At 37.4% G+C, this 25,912-nt stretch overlaps 1 long non-coding RNA gene across 3 annotated transcripts in view; it reads right to left on the bottom strand.

Annotated features, from left to right (window-relative positions):
• LOC109435883 (uncharacterized) overlaps window positions 1–25,912 on the bottom strand; it is a 67,010-nt gene that overhangs the window by 26,252 nt on the left and 14,846 nt on the right. The window contains exons 2-4 of one of the 3 annotated variants that reach the window (XR_016019551.1): window positions 9,274–9,407; window positions 6,262–6,341; window positions 4,508–4,641 (exon numbers count right to left, since the gene is read on the bottom strand). This is a non-coding gene — a long non-coding RNA (uncharacterized LOC109435883). The remainder of the gene's footprint in view (window positions 1–4,507; window positions 4,642–6,261; window positions 6,342–9,273; window positions 9,408–25,912) is intronic. The other 2 variants (XR_012495950.2, XR_016019550.1) reach the window with 2 other exon arrangements.

Here is a 25,912-nt window from a genome sequence, read left to right as displayed (position 1 = left end):
CTCTTTATTTAGAAATAATTTCAAACTTACAGAAAATTTGCAAAAAATAAGTAGCACAAAAAAAATCCTTGTAGGGCCGTCCTGGTGGCTCAGGGGGTTGGAGCTCCATGCTCCTAACTCCGAAGGCTGCCGGTTCGATTCCCACATGGACCAGTGAGCTCTCAACCACAAGGTTGTCAGTTCGATTCCTCAAGTCCCTCAAGGGATGGTGGGCTCCGCCCCCTGCAACTAAGATTGAACACGGCACCTTGAGCTGAGCTGCCGCTGAGCTCCCGGATGGCTCAGCTGGCTGCAGCGCCGGCTCTCAACCACAAGGTTGCCGGTTCGACTCCCGCAAGGGATGGTGGGCTGTGCCCCCTGCAACTAGCAACGGCAACTGGACCTGGAGCTGAGCTGCGCCCTCCACAACTAAGATTGAAAGGACAACAACTTGACTTGGAAAAAAGTCCTGGAAGTACACACTGTTCCCCAGTAAAATCTTAAAAAACATCCTTGTACCCCTTCTACCCAGATTGACTTATGCATAACATTCTACCCCATTTGCTTTGTCATATGCACTGTGGTCATTTAACAAAAGGTGTTGTACACTGAAGTATAATACTCACGGTTAAATCATATGAAGCTTGGGATTTGTTTTATAATACCACAAATTGGGGAGGAAAAAAGTACATATGTAGAGAGAAGGATAAGCTAAGGAAGAACAGCAGAAAGTTCATAGTGTTGCAGCTACATCAGGAGTATATGGGACTTCATTTTGCTAATCTACTTTTATAAGTTTTTAAAATTTTTCATAATAAAAAAGTAATGTTTAAAATCAGCCAAAGGATTAAAGTTAAAAAAAAAAATCTCACAGAAGAATTTCTGTGATTTGACTGGCCCTGTTCCTCACAGAAAGTCAGTCAATCAAACACTCACACAAAAAGAGCCTAAAAGTCTGCCAAACAGCTACAATTTTAGTTGAAAAGCAAAAATGTTTAAATAAAATTAAGACCTTTACAACAGGTTCAAAAAGTAATTCTTTGAAGCATATCAGAAAGGCCTTCTTGGAGCATGATGAGAGACAAGTCTCCCTAGATTTTCTGATGTGATTTATTATGATCTTATCCTGACATGAACCAACTGTGGACTGGTTTAAATTTTCTGGATTGTCCTCTGGCAAAAGGTTTAAGTCTTTAACAGATACTTTTTAGCCTTTGCCCCAGTAGTTTCTCTTTTATGTACACACTCCCCAGGAAACAATCTAACAGGTAACAAAATTAATTAGCACCAGTGTGTTCTGGCTAAATGTGTTCTGGGCCATGTGCTGGGAGGCCTGCAAGCAGAGGACCACTGACACACTGCTGAGGTCCTGTGATGCAAACAGGAAAGAATCCAGACACCCAACACCCAAGGGATGGCTAAGGAAATTATGCTATAATCCCATTGTGGGGGAGCTCACAAACATCAGCTATAACAAGTGTGTGCATTATGTCAAAACATGTCATCAAGTTTAGGAGTAGTGTTAAAGGGGAAGATAGGACACAGAATAGTATGTCCACACAGAATAACATGAATGAAGTTGCATTGAAAAGGAAGAAGAGGGAATACAAGGGAGGAAAATAGAGTTTTATTGTGTGTTTGCGGCTTTCTTTTTAAAGTTATATAACTTTATTGAAATGAGGAAATGAGGGAGGGAGGGAAAGAGACGGAAATGCAGCCTTACCTGTGGTATTTTAGCTATGATTAAAGGACCAATAAAGCCAAGATTATAATGAAGGGTGGATTAGAAGAAATCACTTTTGGGCTCTGGAGCTAAATCCACCAGAACTCTTGATTGGATAAGCCACGGAGAGTGTTAATCCATTTCCTCACATCCTGGCCAATATTAAGTGATTTTAGATAAGGTGGAAGGTAAAACATTCAAAGAATAATTTTTAAAATTACACTTTATTTGGTATACAGATGTGGTAAGTAAAGTTTAAACCAAATATAAAACAGACAAAATGCTCTTCAATCTCTCCTCATTTCCAGTCTCTTGACACTTGTCCCCTCCCCAGCATGTTAATTAAGGCAGCAGACACCTCTGTCCAGGACTTTCACAACTGTAACAATCATATTAAACGAGCAAGACTCATGAGATACAATTCTTAGGTAACTTTATTTTTGTTTCCCATGATCCATCTGAAATTTCCCTGAGGTTAGTTGTCCTGCCTCTAAATGAAAAACTTGGGTATGATTTTTCCGGTAATATTCAGGAGACACAAGGTCCTAATCAGTAATTAAAATGTCTAATTTTATATTATAGTCAAACTCTGAAAAATGTGGTTTAATTTAGGCCTCCTCCCTTTCTCTCAGCTCAGGCCTCCTGCAGAGAGAGAGAAGCCAGTAGTCAGGGAAGGAATGTGGTCAGCTATACCCCTATTTACCCCGGGTGCACCACGACATTTCCTCCCTATATATATGGTCAACCCCTCCAAGGTTGGGGCACATGGAGGGGAAAAAGTTAGTTGGACAGAAGACCCCCACACTGACTGGTACCCAGCAGGTGTTTATAGCAACTCTGTTCATGGGACCCTCAGGTGTATGTTGGAGGCCCCTTCCATTGACGAAGGCCCCGCTCCTGCAGGTTCCCTAATGAGTGTGACACTCTCCTCGCTTACTCCTAAGCATCCTGCAATATCTCTATTTTCTCTATTTGCCCCTACAGGTGGCCTTCTTGGCCAGGATCTAAGAACACACAGAATAAACTCTAAATTCCCATTGCCTTGGGGTTTTTGAATAAAATAAATAATGCAATGCAGATAGAGAAAAAACACTCTGTTTACTTCCCCTAACACAACCACTTTGGTGGGACATTCAACAACATACCAAGATGTTCTTGACCTCACAAACCTATATAACCACTATGATTTACAACCCAAGACCATGCCCTCAGGGTCACTTCCTTGTTTTACTATACAAGGTCCTCCCAGACTCCCTCCAAACCTTCCCCCAAGGTGGAGGTTGTGACTTTTCCCATTATAATATCATTCATTTAAAGAGCGGGCTTCATAATCAAGGCACCCAAATTTAGAGATTTCAGACTTGAACTGAACCTTCTAAAATAGCTGGTTCAACTCTAGCTGTTTTCTTAGCTCAACTCCTTGTTGCATACTTAAGATTCTGTAGTTTCTTCCTTCTTATTTTTTCTGACTCCCCCAATGAGGCCCCTAAATCCACTAACTTACAGCATTTCACTTCTACTAACTCAATCCTCATAATTATCCTTTCCCAGTAAACTGGATTTCTCTATCTGATCAATAATACTTAACAATTTTCATTTGCCACTTCCGAAAACCTCACCAACATTAATGGGACAGATTTTATTGCATTTAATGAGTCTGATTTTTCTTAAGTCTGAGAAAAATATTTATTTAGCCAGAAATAAAAATTGCTATTGCATTAGCAGTTATAAACACGATCATAACAAAGGGTCAGCACCCAGAGGGCCCTGTGGACGACAAATGAGCCCAAGACCACTCCAGAACCTCACCGTTCAGTTAAGTGTTAAGTCTTGACACTGCACAAGACTGGGTGTCAACAGCACAATCCACCTCAGATCTGATTTGGACAGATAACCCAGGAGGAGGTCTGTGAACCCACCTACATTTTTGGACTCTTACTATACCTTGAAGTGATGGAAGAAGACAACCAGAATGTTGGGTTGAAGTGAATTAGAAGATCAAAGCCATTTGAACTCTCTAAGTATAGTCACAGAAAACACTTGACTTCCTTATCAAAATCAAACAAAAACTAGCAAGTGAAAACAATGTGACTTCAGATATATCAGATACACAAATCAGCACTATCCTCCAGAACCAAATTGTGGATCCACCTGGTTATGAGAATGTAATTTTGTAATAAAATCTGATGCCTCTTTTATTAAACTCTCTTAAATAGGGTTCAATACAGGATCATCTTTTACTGAATACCAATGCAAAACAAACAATAAGTTTTCAGTGTATTAAAAGGATTCTCGTGAGTAGCTTACAAATCTTTGTCAGGTCACTGCCTGTTGTAGGCAGAATAATGGCCCCCAATGATGTCTACATCCTCATACCTGCAAACTGTGAACATGTTACATTACACAGCAAGGGGAAAATTGGGTGTATATGCAATGAAGATTGCTAATCAGCAGACCTTGAGATGGGAAGAGTATCCTGAATTACTCAGGTGGGTCCAATGCAATCACAAGAGTCCTTACAAGTTCAGGAAAGTCAGGATCAGAGTCAGAGAGATTTGAAGATTCTACACAGCTGGCTTTGAAGAGGAAGGAAGGGATTTTAAACCAAGGAATGCAGGTGGCCTCTAGAAGCTGGGAAAAGCAAGGAATAGAGTTTCCCTTAGAGTCTCCAGAAAGGAATGCAGCCCAGCCAACACCTAATTTAGCCCAGTGAGACCCATTTTGGACTTCTGACCTTTGTATTGTTTTAAACCACTATATTTGGAGTTACTTGTTACAGCAGCAATAGGAAACTATGTCACCTACCCTTTTGTAGTATGTCAGGGGAGGGAGTGGGCTTTCCTGCTCTGACATTCTAGGGTTGCAAGTCTTCCCCAACCGTGAAAGAATCAGTCAAACCAAAAAAATTGGTGTCTGCAAACCACTGCAACTCCTGAAAACTTTAACATGATAATAGGAATTAGACTTCCAAAAATTAATTTGACAATATGCTCTTAGAATTAAAAGACATACAAGAAAAAGTCGAACAACTGTCCTGGTCTCTTCAAAAAGTCAGTATCATTTTTTTTTAAGGCCTTTTTAGATTATAAAATCCTAAATAGCAACCAAATTAATGTGTGAAACTTGAATTTGAGGAAAATTTGCAAAATGTGAACATGGACTAGTTATTAGATGAAATTAAAGTAATATTAATTTTCTTAGGATAGTTACATAAGAGAATGTTCTTATTTTTAGGGGATGCTGGATGAGCTATTTAGGAGTAAATGTCACAATATCTGCAACTTACTTTTAAATGTTTCACCAAAATATATAGATCTATATTAAAATACATAGCAAAAATGTTAACAATCATTTAATCTGAGTGGTGGTATAGAGGTGTTAAATGCACCGTGTGTGTTTTTTAACGTTTAGAAATTTTGTATTAAAAGTCAAGAATTTATTTTTTTAAAGTGTCTATAAATGTTTGTTGAACAATTGCTCAGAAACTTTACATTTTGGCCTTAAATGCTCTCTGTGCATAGAACTTTCTAAAATTATTTGTAGCAACTCAGATTTGTAGCTAGGAAGTGAAAAGATAAATACCATATGTAAAATAGTTTAAATGAGTTTCCAGTTAGAAAGCTGATGGGAAAAAAGTGATGTCATTGTATGAATCAGTGGAAAGTTACTGCCCTCTAATTGAAAAAAGTAACCTGGTGGAATGGGGATTTTGGGTCTCAGCAGGTCAGAGATTTTCATTTCTTGATTTCCCAAGAGAAGAAATCAAAATGAAACTTTGAAAATAAAAACATGGAAACTCATGGTCAAATAAAAGAGGCAGACACAAAATTATTCCCTAAACCCCAACATCCTAGAACCAGTAGCAGAAGGAAACTGCAAGAAAACTGTGTCACCCAGTTTCCTATTGACATATTACTACAAGAGAACACCAGAGGAAATTAAGAAATAGCATTCTAGTCAGTCCAGAGATAATAACAGAATTACCTAGTGATAGAATGGAAAATATTTTTGTATAGTTTGCCTTTTAGACTTTTTAAAATATATACTGTATATGATTAGTCAATACTGATATCTATTTGTTAAATCAATACTTAACATTTTAAATTTTCATTAAAATACTCAATATTGTTATTTTTATTTGAAAATATAAGCAGTTAAAATCTATAATGCAATTTAATCAGAAAACTAAGCTCGTAGATGGCAGAGCCAAGATATCTGCTACCACCTAGTGGGAAATAACTGAATTACAGGAAAAAATGCCTGGGGTGAGTAAGAGAATTTGAAAATCAAAATTCTGGTTCTCTGAAAAACTAACAAAAATCAAACAAAACAATAAATTACAAAATGTGAATAACCATTGAAACACGGAAAATATGTTTTAAGATTATAAGCAATTACTTTGTACATTACCTTGCAAATCCATTTGAAAAGTTAGATAAAAAGGATAATTTCTGACTAAAATACATCCTATAAAAATGGACTCCAATAGAGATAAAAAGCTTAAACACACCAAAGTCCATATAAAAAATTTGAGAAAAGGTTATCAAAGGACTACCCACCAATGCTCCAGACTCTGTTTCAAAGGGAAATTTTATCACATTTTCCAAGGCCAGATAGTCTTCCTGCCACATAAGTTACTCTAGAGAAGAGAAAAATGTCCAAATTATTTTCATGAATTAAAACATGACAAAACTGGCACAAAGGAAATGACAGAATAATATGACTTATGTACCCTGATGCAAAAATCCTAAAATAAAATATTGATGAACAGGATCCATTGCCACATTAAGAAAATAATACATCACGTCCAATGGATTTATTTCAGAAATACAAGGTGGCTCATTATTAGAAAATAAGTTACTATAATTCACCATATTAATCAATATAAGTGGGAAAATCTTATGATGCCGATTTCCATAAAGGCTGAAAAAATATTTGACAGAAGTTAACACCTATTCCTGATGTAAAAAAAAGCACTCAAGAATATAGAAAATAATTATTATTTCCTTAATTTAATAAAATATATATATTTCAGTCCTAAAGCCAGTATCTTAGAGATAACATAATAGTATAGCCACAAAATCTTAGAGAACCCATGGTAAAACTAACCAAGCAGTAAAAGAATTTGAAAGTTAGCAGGATAGAAAGCTAACATACAGAAATCAAAAGACTTTAGGTACACTGACAATAAACAATTAAGAGATATAATAGAGGAAAAAGCCCTATTTACAATAACAAAATAAGACAACTTCTAAGGAGTAAACAAGAAGTGTGCAAATCAATATGAGGAAAACTTCAAAACACTCCTGAAACACCCAAAAATAGACTTAAACAAATGGAAAGACACTTCATGTTCTTAAATATAATCACTCACTTTAAAAAGATATCTGTTCTTCCCAAGCTAATTTATAAATAAGATTCTCCATAAATATACTAATAAACTTTTTTTTTCTGGAACTAGATAGCTGATACTAAAGTTCATATTGAAAAAAAAGTGTAAGAATAGCTGTTGTAAAAACTTGAAAAAGAAAAACTATAAGGGAGAACTAGCTGTACCAGATATTAAAATATAAAACTTCTATAATTAAAGTTTGCTACTGGCCCATGAATAGACAGATCTATGTAATAGAATATGAAGTCCAGAATTAAACCTACATACATATGGAAATTTAGAATGTGATAAATGGGGCATCTAAAAATCACTGGGGTAAACATATGGTGTGAAGACAACTAGATAAGCATTTTGTAAAAGATTATATTGGGTCCATACCTCAAACTCTCACAAGAATAAACTCCAAATGGATCAGAAATTCTAAATGTGAAAAATAAAATCATATAAATACTAGAAAAAAATCAATGATGAATTCCTTTATAACCTGAATGAGGGGGAAAGCTTTCTGTGACTCAAAATCCAGATTCAGTAAAAGAAAATACTGATAAAGTTGACTACGTAAAAATAAAAAATTGTCATATCACAAACAAGAACACCAAAAATAAAGTAAAATAAATCACTAACTGAGGGGGAAATATTTGCAACATATATCACAGATGTGGGCACTATCCCTAATATATAAATTATTTTTAGAAATCATACGAACAAAGACCAAAACCCCAATATAAAAATGGGCAAAAGCTATAAATACATAATTCACCATTATGTGAGAAGGAAAGGCTGTGAAGGCGAAAAGGCTCTTGACCTGATGTGTTGTAGGCAGAGTTACCAAGGCCACCAAGTTCTCTTTTTATTAAAAGATAAATACCAGCAAGCTGCAAGAGCTTTTAATATCAGGTTGTTTTAAAACACCCCAGAGGGGTACTTAATTGAAACCAACAGAATGAGTTAGAAAGCTGTGATACAGTCTAACAAGAAGGTGAGTTTTATCAATGATTAATGACAATTGAAGGCTTGAGGATAGCACCAAATTGTATTTGTGATTGAGCATTTCTTTATATCTGTACTTAAAAGTGACTAAGTATTCTGCTTATCTTTAAAAACAAAACAAAAAACCTTTACTTTTATTTCTAACAATTGACTATACAGTATTACCATCTCTTTAACCAGTGATTCATTGTTAAGTGGTTGGAAAGTAAGGTCTGCTCCAACCATAAGACCCTGTGACACTATGATAATTCCCTAATAGCTCAGTTGGGCAAGTATAACCAAGGCGCCCTTGGCCACTTGGTGGAAACAGATCCTAATTGCCTATAAAGTTCTTAAAGTAAAGAACAGCCTGCTAATGGATTTGGAAACTCATTTACAAAGACATTTCAGGCAGGTCACAAGATGCTTTAGTTAGAAAGGTCAGTAAAATCCTCACTATCCTTTGAAAGGGTATTAGAAGCAAAGCAAAACATAACCTGTTTTTATCAATAATAGTGGTGGATATACTCTAGAATGTTCCATTAGGAAAGATCTTTGGAGCTAGAAAAGGTTTGAATTTTACAGCTTTCACATGTCATGAAATATTAGTCTTCTTTTGATTTTTTTCCTAATCACTTAAAAATGTAAGAACCATTCTTAGCTAGCAGGTCATAGGAAAAAAATAGGCAACTGGGCTGGATTTGGTTCATGGGGGCTGTAGTTGGCCGTCCCCTAGGCTGGATGTCTCTAAGCTCCCTTCCAGCTCTGTCTCTGTTCATTAAACTGCTATTGATTCTCTACTTAGCTAGCATTGGGGCTATACTTCTTTTATATTATATCTTCTGGAACCTTATTTTACAGCCTAAAGCAGCTTCTCCAGTTTTACTTACTCACATTCCCATTAGAAAAGAATGAAAGATGTCACATCATATGTTGCTCATATCATTTTCGAAGTAGTTGTCTTTGGTCTTCCAAACAGATTTACAAACATGGGTTTTCAAACCTTACCTCTCCTTCCTCTGTCCTCACCACAATGAGATTCCCAGACTTGTCTGAGAATCTGTGTTTGAGAATCCCTGCCTTATAGCTGCTTTGACTTGAAAATTCCATTAGAAAGCCCCCAAAAAACCTCACTTCTCCTTTCTGCTGGAAAAGAACATCAGTTTTCCACGAACTCTGCTGGAAGTGAGGATGGCTAGCGTAAACTTACTTGATGGGACAGCAAGTTCCAGGCAACATCTCACCTTGACTTCCTCACAGTCCTTTATTTCTTCCACATGGTCAGAATCCAAAGTGTGAAAGGGGGAGAAAGGACTCCTGCATTTGTCCTACTCCCCTGATCACCTAAGAACACCAGACAAGATCTGATCAGCTCGATGATATAACTGGTTAAAACAGCTACAAGAACAAACACTGGGAATCTGCAGTTATGGGCAGTTGTATCAAATGTCTTTAAATTGTGGAGGAGGGGAAGAGAAAGAAGTTCGCTGCTTTTAGACCCACACCTGGCAACGAGCAGCTTTAAAACTTCCCCTGGAGGACACAGGGATTATAAAATGGCCTAACTCGGTAAATAATCTTTCTCTGTTAAGAAGCCTCATCAGAAAAGAGGAGGTGTGAACACCGAGTGCTCATAAGGAGATAGGTCCCTTGCAGCATTCAGTCATATCATCTCTCATCTGAGCCTGTCCACCATGTGAAGTTAGTGGAGACTATTAGCACCCATGGGGCACATGAAGAATGGGGGCTTCCAAGTTTAACCCACTTACACCAGGTCCCAGAAGTACCAAGGAGAAGCTAGGACTCTAATTTAGGCCTCCAATTCAGAAAAGCAGTTATCCATTCATTCTATTTGTCTGACTCTAGCCTATCCATCCATCCATCCATCTATCCATCCATCCATCCATCCAATCATCTATCTCATCTCCACATCTCCTCCCTGGTCACTTATGTTTGAATAAAGTCCCCTGGGAGTTAGTTGGTCAATCAAGCCAGGTTAAAAGACTCCAAAGAGAAATTGCCACTGGGAACTTAACAGATAATATAACTTATTTTGCTGTAATATAAGACCGGGTCTTTATAATATAATAATATAATATAATATAATATAATATAACATAATATAATACCAGGTCTTATATTAATTTTTGCTCCAAAAGACGCATTAGAGCTGATTGTACGGCTAGGTCTTATTTTCGGGGAAACACAGTATTAAAAAAAAAATCTAAAGTATGCTTTTACAGTTCTAAAGCAAATTCTAACATTTCTAAATATTATAAGTTAATTCTCAAAATGCCCAAGTCACTGCTTCATTCCTTGGAAATCGTGTGAAGGAATAGCATATATATTTTTAAAACTCCATGATATTATCAGAATTTGCATGGATTACGTCCTCCAATTCTGCCCAGAAAAACTTTATACCCCCTAAAAATATGTGCCTGGATTGGAAACAATGTAACTGAAAATGACACTGTTTCCCATTAGCACTCTTGTTCGGATTTTTTATAATTTTATTAATTTCTATAGAAAAATAGAAAATGAATTAGAGTGGACCTAAATCTCAAACCATAAGCCCAAGTATTAAAGAAATATCATTTTATTTTCTATATTTCTGTTTCTATTTTGAGCTTCCATCTCACAGGGAAATAGCCTTAACTCTCTGGGGGTTCCTCTTACTCCCTTTGGGTTGTGCATTGTTCCAAAATCTTACATGGTGCCAAATATGGGGGAACACAGGTCACTATCTGATTCCAAGTCTCGAGTTTACCTGGTTTGCGATGGAGATGCCCACCATTCCAGTCAGCATTCCCCTCTACTCCCGCCCCACCCTTGGGCACAGGGATCTTTGCAAGCCTGCCTAGCATCACATATGCCCAGATGCACCTTAAAGTTAATTCCTTTTTAAGGTTTTGCTACTACCGTCCTTTGCTCCAGACTCCAGAGATCTCTGTTCATATATCACTTCCTTTCGCCTTAGCCAGAACAATATTTTCAAGTCTCACTTTGGTTTCAGACAGACACCTGTCTACCCTTTCCCTATTCCAGAATTTAACCTCTTAGAAACAGAAACCAGAAAGTCTTGCAGACTTCCGCTTTCTAACGTGCAACGTACGTCCCTCAAGACAACAAGGAGAGGGTGACCGCTAGTTGAATGGGAAGGGAAGCATATAAAAAGAGTAAAAATATAGGTAAATATCTGAAATACTATCTGGACACACTTGTATTTTTCGGTATTTACGTGGGTTCTTCAGTGCCTTGCCTGTACAATTTTGTATCTATCATTGTCATCCCATCAACTGAAATAAGTTGGCAAATTTATTTTCTACTTCTAACCCCATTTTCCTCAATTGGAGTATTTCTCTTTTCTGTGGCCCTATGTTTCCATAATACCAAGGATCCTGGGACTGGAAAGTATAAACTAAACAAACCCAACCCACCAAATCAGGCAATCTGATCATCTTCGTTAGGGAAATTGAATAGTGACATCCTTTAATCAATAAATATATGTGGGCAGGAGTTTATATAGAAAAATGTTTATGCAGCATTATTTGTATTGGCCAAAAAAAATGGAAACAACCTAAATGCTCAATAATAGAGAATTGTTTAAACAGAGTAACAGCACATGATAAAATTCTATACACTGTTAAGTGTCAGGTTATAGAAGAATATTTGATAATATAGGAAAATATTCACAATAAAAATAATAAACTATGAGCTGTGCAATCACTATTTTATAAAGTACATACTTGAATAGAGCCTATAGCAAAAAGCTGGAAAGTTCCTCACCAAAACATTAACAGAAATCTCGTGTGGTGGAATTATGATTGGGATTATTAATGATCATTTTTTTCCGTATTTTCAAATTTTTCTACAGTGCTCATATGCTGTTTTTATAATCAGAGAAATAAAGTAATGTTATTTGAAAAGCTAAAAGCATTTATTGGGCTTATGATTTGTGCATCACATATATGCTATAACTCAATAAAAAGGTTTTCAAAAATAAATGAGCAGGGATCTTCAACAACGAGAATAAGAAAGAAAAGAAACACCTCCTGAGATCATCTCAGCCTTGATTGGACTTCCTTGCTCAACAAAGAAATCTTTTGTACTAATTAAATTTCTTACCCGCCAATGGAAAATGTGCTGCTTATTTTTTTCCCTTTAATTCTCAAATACTAACGTGCTTAATAAAAGTATTTTGCCTGTCATGCATATACTAATTGCTGATTCAAGGAGGACATTGTGCTGCAATTGTACCGTCTCCCCACAGTTGACTGCAGAACCAGGAAGTAACCTGAACATGTCACATACGTTATGAATGTCCTGACTCAGAGGTTAAGTGAGTCATCAGGAGCCTGTAGGGTAGAAATCTGGTCTGACTACTTGTCCTGGACTTCAGAACTCTGACTCCACCCTCTGTCCCCAGGCTCTGCTCTGCCTGACAGCCCCACCTTCTGGAATAGGCTTATAGTCTAGATGAGGCAGGGCAATGGTACTCAGAAGGAAAAATGGGGCTTGACTGAGGCATGTCTAGTGAAGAATTATGCAAGATTACCCACCTGTCATTGCTGAGTCTGGGCCTGACTTCACCTATCCCTACTTTATTTTTCTTCTTATATCTGAATCACTTATCTTTATTTAGCTCCATTTGGAGTTATAAAGTACTTTGCATCAATCATTCATGCCATCCTTTCCTATCTTCTGTCTTTTTTTAGAATTGCTGTGTAACCAGAGTAGTAGAGGGGGGATGATTTCTATGATTTGTGCTGAGAACCGTAACCCGGTTAGTGTTCTTTTAATTAATCTCTGACACTAAATCTCCGAGAAAGCCTCAAAATTACATCCTGGGTCTCTAGGTCTAGGTGATTTCTGATGAACATTAGTTTAACGTCCAGGATTTAAACCATCTTCAATGTGTTCACTCATTCACACAACTGTTTATGGAATGTCTGGGATGTGTAAGACACATGCTAGGCTGGGGATGAAATGGTGAGCAGACATAGTCTCTGCCTGGGAAGTTTATGATTTACATAAGGATACAGACTGGAAAACAAAAGCAAAATAAGCAATCAACAAAGGCAAAACAGGTAATTACAATACACTGTGGTAAGAGCTCTGGTAAAGAGATTATAAATATATTGGGCTTGGGTCTTGAATTAATTTGCTAGTGTTGCCATGACAAAGTACTACAGACCGGGTGGCTTAAACAACAGAAATTTGTTTTCTCCCAATTTGGGAGGTAGAAGTTTGAGCTTCATGTGTTGGTAGAGTTGGTTTCTTCTCAGATCTCTCTCCTTGGCTTATAGATGGCCATCTTCCCCCTGTGTCTTCAATGGTCTTTCCTCTGTATGTTTGTGCTCTAATTTCCTCTTCTTAGAAGGACACCAGGGATGTTGGATTAAAGCCCACTCTAGTGACTTCATTTTAATTCAATTACTTCTTCATAGACCCTGTCATCTGAGGTACTGGGAGTTAGGACTTCACCACATGAATTTTGGGAGGGGACACACTTCAGACCATGACAAGCCTGAAGGATAAAGAGGAATCAGCCAGCCAAATGGAAGCACAGGGGAGGATTTCCAGCATGAACAAAGAGGCAGCAAGAAAGGCACCCTAGCAGGAGTTTGCAGGAACCAAATCAAAAAGGGCTTGTGAGCCATACTAAAGAGTAAGAACTGTATCCTATGGACAATGGAACACTACCGAAGGGTTTTAATTAAGAATACAATATGATCAGATTTACTTTTTAGAAGAAATGTTTGAGTGTTGTGTGAAGAATAGATTGAAGAGGGGCGTGGTTGAAGGGGGTAGACAATTGCTGTGATTCCAGAGAGAGGTTATCGCGGCCTGAATGAGGGTGATTCAGGCCAGATGGAGAGGAGTGGATAGTCCAGTGTAACTGACAAGAGCTGGTGATTCCTGGATGAGAGAGCTGAGATGGAGGGAACAATGGAGAATGACACCCATCTTTCTGACTTGGGAAATGGGAGGACCAAGCCATGGAATACTGAAGGAGGAGAACCAAACAATGAAGGAGTCAGTCAGAAAAAGACCCTGCAACCAAGAAACCATCTAGCATTACCCACTCAACAACTTCACTAAGGACTACATTTGATATCAAAAAGGGAAAGCAGGAACATGTACTTAGGTACCCAGCCTGGTACGATTATAATGATGAGAACTTTTACTTATTCAAATATTAGAAATTAACTCAAAAATCCAAATGCGTTGTTCTATCCTGTTTTACTTTCTTCATCTCTCTTTACATTCCTAGATCCTCTAAGAGGCAGCTGAGAATGCAAAATGTAAGGATGGTTGCTAGGATACTTGGAAATGAAAATGCAACTAGTTTCCACTTATGGAACACTAACTACATATACATATGAAACAGACTGAGGGAAAGATGGTTGCTACATTTTCTATTGAATCCTCACAGTCCTGTGGGGTACTTATCATTATTTACATCTTACAGTTAAGAAACTGATGCTCGGAAAGGCAAAGTCATTGCCCAGGGTTACAGAACTACACAGGTTCTTGAACCCAGCCATCTCTGACTCCAATGCGCATCACATTAACCACTGTGCTATTCTATGTGCAGCAAGCCTTCCTTTGAGAACCCATATGAGCTTAAGTTTATCCCATAAAAGGCTTCTAACCCTTTACATACATTTTTATGGACAAATAAGAAAGCATCCTTTGTGAAAACATCCCACAGACTTGAGCTCCATTTTAGAATACAGTATGAATCATGCCCCTGGAATTGGGCAACCTAGCAGCCTTGTGACTGTACCGGCCTGGGTCAAACTACCAGGACTGAAGTCCGAGACTGCCAAACAGGTATACAGACTGCCAAACACTTCATTTATCAGAACAGGTTAGATAAGTGACTGGCCAGACTGTCAAACATCTGTACCAGCTCTTGGCCAGCAGTGCAGAGAATTAGAAGCCCAGCCGATCATCAGGGGGTATAACCAGGAAATCCTGGCTGCCCCCCTATGAGAAATAATATTTATGGAAGACAGTCTGAAGGAGATCTAATAAATTCATTTTTCTAGACACTTAAGATTGTATTTTTGAATTAAGCTAGTTCAAGGGATTTGCACACTGATAACTTTGCTACTCAAAATTGCTTTTTCTGAACTGACCTTCAGCCCTTCCGTATATAAGAAACAGAATTTCTAAGTCTTGTGGAACTTGCAGATGCTGAAGACAGCCCTCACTATTTTACATATCTCCTCTCTCTAGGACCATGTCTCCCAGGCCTTACTACCAGGACAGAATTGTATTTATCTGAAGAAGTTAGTTTGTTCTTATTTTCTTGTCTCCCTGAATTGTGTAACTGATCTTCTTTCTGTCTTTGCTTTGGCTTCAAGAACCTTAAAAGCCACATTTGTAGCTTGCCTCTGGCAGCTAACCCTACCTTATAGAAACCTGCTGGCTAATAACCTCACCTTGGCTTCAATTTCCTTCTTCTCATTCTAATTTTACTTTTCTCCTCCATTCCCAAGTTCCTCAATTACATATGGTACAAGTTTATCTTGTCGCTGTGTCTTAAGCACGTAGGCATTCTGATTCAAATCCTGTTTTAGCATATTGCAGGGTAGAAATAGATAATCAATTCCAGACAGAAAACTGTTTGTGATTAGGGTTGTGGGAATTATATTTAAACCCAGATATATAAGGAATAATAACCAGAGTCAAATCAGGGTTCTGTTTGCCCTTTTGAAACCTGCTTCAGTTATTCTACCAGTTTCTCAATTCTGGCCTGCTTCCTGCTCATCCTCAGATGCTGCCCGTGACAGAGATCGTCAAGGCTCTAGCTACCACAGTTGGCAGAAGTACCCCGCTTTTCTTGCCACTAAGCTCTTTGTCTCTCTAGAGCCGAGCCATTTTCTGTATGAAAATACAGAAAATATTTTCCAGCTTATCTGGAAAATACACGGCCAGTTTATCTGTATGAAGTAAAGGAAAAAAAGAAAAAAAGAAGGTTACGCTTACCATTCTTGCATATGTAGAACTATGTTTTATCGTTAGAGAGGCTCAAAAAAGCAGGCAGACACCAGAAGGTGTTACAACCTGCTGACAAAGAGATTGACTGGATTTTTCCTTATTTTGGATACTTAAGACCATTTAAACTGGTGGTTAAGTCTAGTCCCAGTTCTATGATTAACAAGCGCTATGAACCCAAACTGACCCTCAGTTTCCTCGACAGTAAAATGGAGAACTTGATCAAGACATGTTCAGCCAATACCTTCAGGAATCTAGGTTGGTTACTTGCCCCTTCTCCCAATAAGAAAGTGGTGAGACCTATGGATTTGCTGGATGGGTACTGTGTTTGATAATCTAGGAGATACCATGGGCAGCAGCCAAGACAACAATCTCTGCATGGAAGAGATTACAATGAGATCATGGAGAAGATAAACAGAACATAAGTGTAATAACTGAGATAACAGGAATATATAGTGCAAAGCGAGAGCTAAGGGGAACCACAGGTGGCTCTGGGTGGTGTGGATTTTGAAAGCACTATGGAATGTAATTAGTTGATGGAGAAGAGGTGGCATAACATCCCTCTCAAGGGGCATGATATGAGCAAGGCCATGAGGCAAAAAGGAGAATGAGGACGAGGTGTGCGAGACCTGCTGCAGGGGAGGTCTGAGAGAGAAGGCTGGCTCAAGAAGAACCTTGAATACTCGAGTGAGATTCTTAAGAATTTAAAATGGGGCCGGCCCCGTGGCTCAGGCGGTTGGGGCTCCATGCTCCTAACTCCGAAGGCTGCTATGTGGCAATTCGAATTTCCACGTGGAATTCAATTCCCACATGGGCCAGTGGGCTCTCAACCACAAGGTTGCCTGTTCAACTCCTCAAGTCCCGCAAGGGATGGTGGGCTGCACCCCCTGCAACTAGCAACAGCAACTGAACCTGGAGCTGATCTGCTCCCTCCACAACTGAGACTGAAAGGACAACAACTTGACTTGGGAAAAAAAAAAGTCCTGGAAGTACACACTGTTCCCCAATAAAGTCCTGTTCCCCTTCCCCAGTAAAATCTTTAAAAAAAAATAAAAAGGAATTTAGAAGACATTTGATAGATGACAGGAGCAACAGTGGGAGCAACTTGCCCCAAGTTATGGAGCAACATTTTTTTAAGGTATATGAGAAAGGGTTTGGGTTTCAGAAAGAACTAGAAGGGAGAGCCCCAGCCAGGAAGTGTCAGCAATAATCCAGGAAGGGAGTGAAGAAAGCTTTGATAAAAAGAGGTACCTGTAAAAACAGCAAGGAAGGGTGAATTTGAGAGACGTTGTGAAATCATAACTACCAGCGTATTTGAGTAATTCCTAGGAATGTTGCCCTTGGGTTTCTGTGCAATGAGCCTTTAAGTTGGAGGTTTCCAGCATCTCAGAAGTATTATGCCAAGGTCTCATTTATTCAGGTTTAATGTAAGGCTTGGGTTGCTAATGCTCTATTTCAATCTTTAGAAGGCCCTGTATAACAACACAGTATTTCTAAATATCACTGGATGTAAAACCAGAGAACACTTAATGTCTAACTCTGCCTTCCCTTCTTTCCCAGGATGGCTGGATCAGTGCTGGGGGTTGGGGGTGTGGGGGGAGGGAACACTAGAAAAGTTAAAATGGAAACATCACAGAAGGCAAAGGGACTCCACAGGTTACAAAGAAACATTGATCAGTTTGGCCTTTGATTGAAAATGAGGTGGTGGCTGTGGCCATCATCTGTCCCCTACTGATTAAAGAGCTCCTCCATCTGCCCAGGCACACAATCCTCAGCTAGGATTCGGGGCATGGCCATTGGGCAAAGACAAACACATTTCAGGAATAGAAACAGCTGGATGTTTTATAACATGAACTAGGAATCAACTGGCATCTAATTTGATATGAAGATCACATGTTACCAAAATTGGCTTTAATTCTTTCCTTGGGCTGTTTTCATTCGTTTTTTTCTTTGTAAAAATGGCTTTCATGTAGCAATGGACTACGCTTCCAGATTTCCACCTTTTCACTTCCCTACTGCATCCATAAGCTTAGGACGTGAACTTTGTAAGTTGTTAGGCCTCTAAATTTAATGCACATAAAAATCACTCAGGGATTTTTTTGGGGGTTTCTTTCTTGTTTTGTTTTGTGTTGTGTTTTTTTTAATGCAGTTTCTAGGGCTCACCCTAGAGATTGCAATTTAATAAATGTGGATGGGGCTCAGGAATCTGCACTGAACAAGCGTCCCAGAGGATTCTAGCGTAGGTGGTCCCCAGATCCTATGCTGGGAAGCACTGCTAAGTTGAACCCAGCAACACAATTAATCTAGGCCAAAGCCAAACTCATAAATTAACATTTATCAAGAAACCTTCGAGAGCATAGCCTTATGTTTTTGTGTGAGTCCATTTTTCCCAGGGCATGATCATGACAAAATCATGCTGGGAGACTTCGATGATCCCAGCGTATGCTTCTGGCAGGAACAGAATTTTCTCCCTAGGGAGAGGTGCAACAACATTGATTGCGTAACTTTACTCCACCCTGGCATTTATTATTAGTCATAAAAATTGACTGAGCCAACTTCAGTATCACCAGGTCACTTGATGAGTATCTAGGGTGGGTAAATCCCATACAGTTCCCGTCCCTGTTCCCTCAAAGGGCGAAAGCACAACTCCCCTCACAAACCAGGCTACTGACTAAAGGTTTGCATGATCCCTGAGGTCATAAAGCATTTCTGCATTGTTCTGAGAGACCCAAAACCCACAGTGGTTGCTGAGATCACCTGTTCCTTTTTCTTATAGAAAAGGAGGAGAATATGACCACTGCTACGCTCACTTTTGAAGTGAGAAAAACTGCAGGTTGCTGAAAGATTTTTTCTTGAAGGATGTTTGACAACATTATTGTTTCTATAACTCTCCGAACTATGCTTCTACCCTCATCCTTAGTGTCCTGGCACCAAGAAAGGTATCCTGGAGCAGGCGTGACACCCAGATTTATTGGTTTTAGCTACTTTAATCCCACCTTCAGTCTCAGCACATCTGTATAAGCCTCACCGAAATTAGCCAAGTTGAGGACCAGAGAGGCAGATATGGATTAAACAGCCACCTTACATCCCAATCTCAGCCTTCGCTCCCCCTAATGCATCTCTGTCCTTAACCCACTATTAGGTACTAACTTCTAACTCATGGAGGCTCATAACCCACATTTAGGGGTCTCTTTGGGGCCTCACTCTCTGCCCATTACCAGAAACCACATCCAATGGAAAGCCAGAGACTTCTGTGGCCAGAATTATTTTATTCTTTGCCTGTCTTGGCTAACTTTTTTGTTACCTTTTGTAATAAAAAGAAGTTTTTCTTGCAGTTTCAGGAATTTTCCATGACCAGGGATGTCCAGGAAACCCCAAGTGGCTAAAATGCCATAAGCCCAATAAGAGATGTAAATTCAAACGTACATTCTATTTTTAAAAAATAACTATGAGCTCATTATGGATAATCATTACATGTCATATTCAAGGTGAAAAGCTGAAAGCATTTCTTCTAAGATCAGGAACAAGACAAGGGTGCCCACTCTTGTCACTTTTATTCAACATAGTACTGAAAGTGCTAGCTAGAAAAATTAGGCAACAAACAAAAGACATCCAAATCCAAAAGGAAAAAGTAAAATTGTCTCTGTTTGCAGATTATGTGATGTTATATATAGAAAACCCTGAAGACCACCAAAAAAACTGTTAGAACTAAAAAACAAATTCAGTAAAGTTGCAGAATACAAAGTTGCAGAATACTAAATCAGTTCTGTTTCTATACACTAACAATGAACTATCAGAAAGAGAAATTAAGAAAACAATCCCATTCACAACTGCATCAAAAAGAATAAAATACTTAGGAATAAATTTAACCACGTAAACAATCTGTACACTGAAAACAATAAGACATTGATAAAAGAAATTAAAGCAGGCATATATAGATGGAAAAATATTCCATGCTCCTGGATTGGATGGATATTGTTTAAATGCCCTTACTACCCAAAGCAATCTATAGATTCACTGCAATCTCTATCAAAATTCCAATGGCATTTTTCACAGAAATAGAACAAAAACAATCCTAAAATTTGTATGGAACCACAAAGAACCATGAATAGACAAAACAATCTTGAGAATAAGAGCAAAGCTGAAGGCATCACACCTCCTGATTTCAAACTGTATTACAAAGCTATAGTTATCAAAACAGCATATTGGCATAAAAAAGACATAAATCAATGGAACAGAATAGAGAGCCCAGAAACAAACCCAAGCACTCATGGCCAATTAATAAATGAGCCAAGAATATACAATGAGGAAAGGATAGTCTCTTCAGTAAATGGTATTGGGAAAACTGATATCCACATGCAAAAGAATGAAACTGAATTCCTGTCTTACACTTTACATAAAAATCAGTTCACCATGAATTAAGACTTGAACGTAAGACCCGAAACCATAGTAAATGAAAAGGTGCTCAACATCACTAATTAACAGGAAAATGAAAATCGAAACCACAATGAGATATCACCTCACACCTGTTAGATTAGTTCTTATAAAAAAAGACAAGAAATAACAAGTGTTGAAAAGGATGTAGAGAAAAGGGAACCCTTGTGCAATATTGTGTAAACTGGTGCAGCAACTATGGAAAACAGTATGAAGGTTCCTCAAAAAAGTAAAAATAGAACTACCATATTATCCAGCAATTCCACTTCTGAGTATATCTCCAAAGTAAATAAAACGACTATCTCAAAAACTATCGCTGCACCCTCATGTTTGTTACAGCATTATTTATAATAGCCCAGAGATGGAAACAAACTAAATGTCCATCTACAGATGAATGGATATATATATATATATATATATATATATATATATATATATAAATGAATGTTATTTAGCCATAGAAAATAAGGAAATCCTGCCATTTGCAACAACATAGATGAAATTTGAGGGCATTATGCTAAGTAAAATAAGTCAGATAGAGAAAAATACTCTATGGTCTCACTTACAAGTAGAATCTAATAAATAAATAAGTACCAAAACTCATAGAAACAGAGAGTAAATTGGTCATTACCAGGGGAAATATGTGAAGATGGTCAAAGGGTACAAACTTCCAGTTATAAGATGAATAAGTTCCGAGGACATAATGTTCAGCATGGTGATTATAGTTAACAATACTATATTATATACTTGAAAGTTGTTAAAAGAGTGTATTTTAAAAGTTCTCATCACCAAAAAAAAAAAAAAAAAAAAAAGATATGAAGACAACCTGGGTGTGTGTCCCTGAACGGATAAAGAAGAGGTGGTACATATACACAATGGAATATTATTCAGCCATAAAAAAGAAGGAAATCTTGCCATCTCTGACAGCATGGAGTACTGTGCTGAGTGTAATAAGCCAGACAGTGAAAGACAAATGTCATATGATTTCACTTATAAGTGGAATCTAAAGAACAAAATAAACAAACAAATGAAACAAACAAACTCATAGACACAGAAAACATTTTCATGGTTGCCAGATGGGAGGGGGTTGGGGTAGGTGAAGTACAAATTGGTTGTTATGCGGTAGTCATGGTGATGTAGGGGATGTAGGGTACAGTATAAGGAATATAGCCAACAATATTGTAACAACTATGTATGGCGTCAGATGGGTGATAGATCTATCGGGGTGACAGATGGGAGGGGGTTGGGGGTGGAGTGAAAAAGGCAAAGGGATTAAGAAATACAAACTGGTAGTTACAAAATAGTCATGGGATGTAAAGTACAGGGAATATAATCAATAATGTGGCAATAACTATACATAGTGCCAGGTGGTACTAGTTAGGGGGGTCACTTCCTAAATTATATAAACATCTAACCACTATGCTGTACACTTGAAACTAATATAAAATAATATTGAATGTCAACTCTAATTGAAAATTTAAAAAGGGGGGGAAGTTCAATAATATTGTGATAGCGTGGTACAGTGTCAGATGGCTGCTGGACTTATCATGGTGATCACTTCTTTAGCACAGGGCATATAATCAATAATGTGGTAATAATTCTGTATAGTGCTAGGTAGGTACTGTCGAATAACTGTGATGTACACCTGAAACTAATATAATATTGTATGTTAGCTATATTTTAATAAAAATCTTTTTAAAAATGGTAACTGTGAGATGATGGTTGTGATAACTAACTTTATTATGGTAATCATTTTGCAATATGTAAATATATAAAATTATCACATTGTACACCTTAAACTTACACAATACTGTATGTCAACAATATCTCAATAAAGCTAAAAATAAAAGACAAGAAATAACAAATACGGGTGAGTATGTAAAGCAAAGGGAACGCTTGTGCACTGCTGGTGGGAATGTAAACTGCTACAACCACTGTGGAAAACAGTATGACGGTTCCTCAAGAAATTAAAAATAGAGCTACCATGATTTTGCAATCCCACTTCTGGGTACATATCCAAAGAAAACAAAATCACTATCTTAAAGAGACATCAATACTCCCATGTTTATTGCAGCATTGTTCACCACAACCAAGGTATGGAAACAACCTAAGCGTCCATAACAGATGAGTGGATAAGGAATATCCACACACACAATGGAGTATTATTCAGCCTTAAAAAAGAAGGAAACTGTGCCATTTGTAACAACATGGACAAACCTAAGGGGCATTATGCTAAATAAAATAAGTCAGACAGAGATAAACAAATACTGTGTTGTATCACTTATATGTGGAATGTTAAAAAACAAACAAACAAAAAATAGTTAAACTCATAGAAACAGGAGTCAAATGCTGGTCACCAGAGGCTGAGGGGGTGGGGGTGGAGAACATGGAAAGATTAGTGAAAGGGTATAAACTTTCAGTTACACAACAAATAGGTCTGAGAATCTAATGAAAAACATGTGACTACAGTTGATAATTCTGTATTGTTTAACTGAAATTCTCTAAGAGAATAGAACTAAAGTGTTTTCACCCTGCCCAAAAGAAAGGTAAATATGTGAGGGGATGAATGTGTTAATGTGCTAACTCAGTGATAGAATCCTTTCACAATGTACACATATATCAAATCAATGTATACTTTAAATATCTTACAATTTTAGTCTCCGATTATACCTCAATAAAGCTGAAAAACATCATTAAAGGAGATTTAATGCAGATACTCACCAATCACTAAATTGTATATTTAAATAGAGTTTATAATCTAGAGAAAATTTAAGAAAATATAAACACCTGGGGACAATTTGATACATTTTTGTTGAGTTTTTCAACTCTTCTCTAGAATTTTTGAATTCGACATTGATTTTCCCAAGGAAACCCTGATTTTCCCAAGATTTACCTCCTCCCTTGTGAGCAACTTCTGCCAACTTTAAACTGTTGGAATGGATACAGGTGGATAGAGGAGGGTCCCTGGAGACAGATGGAGATAGAAAAGATTCCTGCTTTTTAACAAAGTCAGAACAAGTTCTTGAATCAAGGAAACACCAGCTTTACCTATAAAAGGAGGAAGTGATCACCTAATGGATATGATTAATGGATACTATAAATACCCTATTTCTCAAAATATATTTGTACGTCTCATGCGTAATATTTCACCATTATATTCCTTTATCTCAAAGTGTTTACTCCAGCCAAAATGTCAATATCCATGGAAGGTTTTTGTTAGTCATTTATATATTTTGGTGACAGATTTGCAGATTCTTTCCTAAGAGTAAATTTTAATAGATGAGATAGGGCAAGTTGGTGAGTACAGTAACATCCAAGGGGATCGGCGAAGGATGGAAATCTGAGAGCCTCACAGTTTTGGTTACAACATTCCCTAAATGCACATAAGCTGGTTATAAGCCTGGCATTCAATGCCCTTACCAGGAACTATATACACAATAGGAATATTGTTCTTAGGGACAGGGAAGAACAAACGTAACAACCACATACCATTTCCTTCCACATGCATTACTCTTTGGATCTAGACTTCCTTGGCAAGATACCTGAAATTTACTGCTTTTTCCCCTTTCTCTGAGCTTATCAGGACCCGAAGGGAAAAAGACACTTAACAATAATAAATGTATAAACCCACACTTCTATAGTCAATTTATTTTCAATAATGGCATCGATTATATTCAATGGTGAAAGCAAGGGTTTTGTGGGGGTTTTTTCCAGTAAGTAGTAGTATTAGAGCAACTAGTCGTCTGTAAAGAAAAAAAAAACTTGTCTTCCCTCCCTCATAGCAGACCCACCATACAGAAATAAATTCAAGAAGAATCATACATTTAAGTGTAAGAGCTAAACCATAAAGCATCTAAAAGAAAATATAGGAAGATATATTCTTGAATTTGAAGGTTTTAGAACATGTCATAGGCAATAACCATGAAAGAAAAATGGACTTCATCAAAATTAAAAACTACTGCTCATCAAAAGAACACTCATTGTGAAAGTCAACAAACAAGCTACAGACTGGGTGAAAATACAATAGATAAGTAGATGACAGATAGATAGATAGATAGATAGATAGATAGATAGATAGATAGATAGATACCTTATTTCCCTGAAAATAAGACCTAGCTGGAAAGGTTAGGTCAAAAGACGACCTAACATCTTTTGGAGCAAAAATTAATATAAGACCTGGTCTTATTTTACTATAGTATAAGACCGCATCTTATATAAGACCAGGTATAATATAATATAATACAATATAATATAATGTAATATAATACCGGGTCTTAATATAATAAAATATAATGTAATTTTGTACTGGGTCTTATATTAATTTTTGCTCCAAAAGATGCATTAGAACTGATTGTCCGGCTAGGCCTTATTTTTGGGAAAACACAGTAGATAGATGATAGATAAATAGATGGACAGATCTGACAAAAAACTCACATCCAGAATATATAAAGAATTTTTGTTTTTTTCTTTTTAAATAAAGTTTATTGGAGTGACAATATTAGTAAAGTTACATAGGTTTCAGGTGTACCATTCTGTACTACATCATCTATATATCACATTGTGTGTTCACCACCCAGAGTCAGTTCTCCTTCCTTCACTGTATATTTTATCCCATTTAACCTCATCTATCTTCCTCTCCCAAAGACCTTTCTCAATACAGAAAAAAAAGTGGGGGTAAGAGGGAGGGATAAGCAAGACTTAAGTAGGCAGTTCATGAAAGAAAATATCCAAATGACCAATAAGTACGTGCAAAGGTGCCAATAATTATCACTCATCAGGAAAATGCAAATTAACAACACAGTAAGATAGCTACATTATATACCCACAAGAATGGCTAAAATTTAAATGACAAAATCAAGTGTTGCAGTGGATAGAACAACTAGACCTCTCATGAATTGTTTATGGAGTTTAAAATGGTATAACCACACTGATACTACTTTCTAATACACCTTCCCTTTATCCCAGAATTTCCACTCCTAAGTATATACCCAAGAGAAATGACTTGTTCATAGCAGATTTACTCAAAATATCCAAAAACCAGAAACAAGCCAAATGCCCATCAGCAAGAGACTAAATAAACAAATGTGTCAATATTCATAGAATGCAATACTACTCAGCAATAAAAAACTATTGATAAACGTAACATGGATGAATCTCAAAAATATTATGCTGAACAAAAGAAGACAAACACAAAAGAACATTAACAGTATGATTTCACTTATATCAAATTTGAAAGCAGGTTGAGCACATTGTAGCCACTGAGAAGGGGCAAGAGGGAACTTTCTGGGATGATGGAAATATTCTATAACTTATTATATAGGTGTCTAGGCACATATTAAGCTGTGCACTTAAATGTATGCATTTGCCACACAAATTATGCTTCATTTTTAAAAAGGGGGGAAATTCCC

The sequence above is a fragment of the Rhinolophus sinicus genome, chromosome 17 (assembly GCF_057876585.1).
Source record: "Rhinolophus sinicus isolate RSI-liver-muscle chromosome 17, RSI-T2T, whole genome shotgun sequence".
NCBI classification, from domain to species: domain Eukaryota; kingdom Metazoa; phylum Chordata; class Mammalia; order Chiroptera; family Rhinolophidae; genus Rhinolophus; species Rhinolophus sinicus.
Note: the sequence above shows the minus strand (reverse complement) of the source record. Positions and strands in the feature narration are given on the sequence as shown.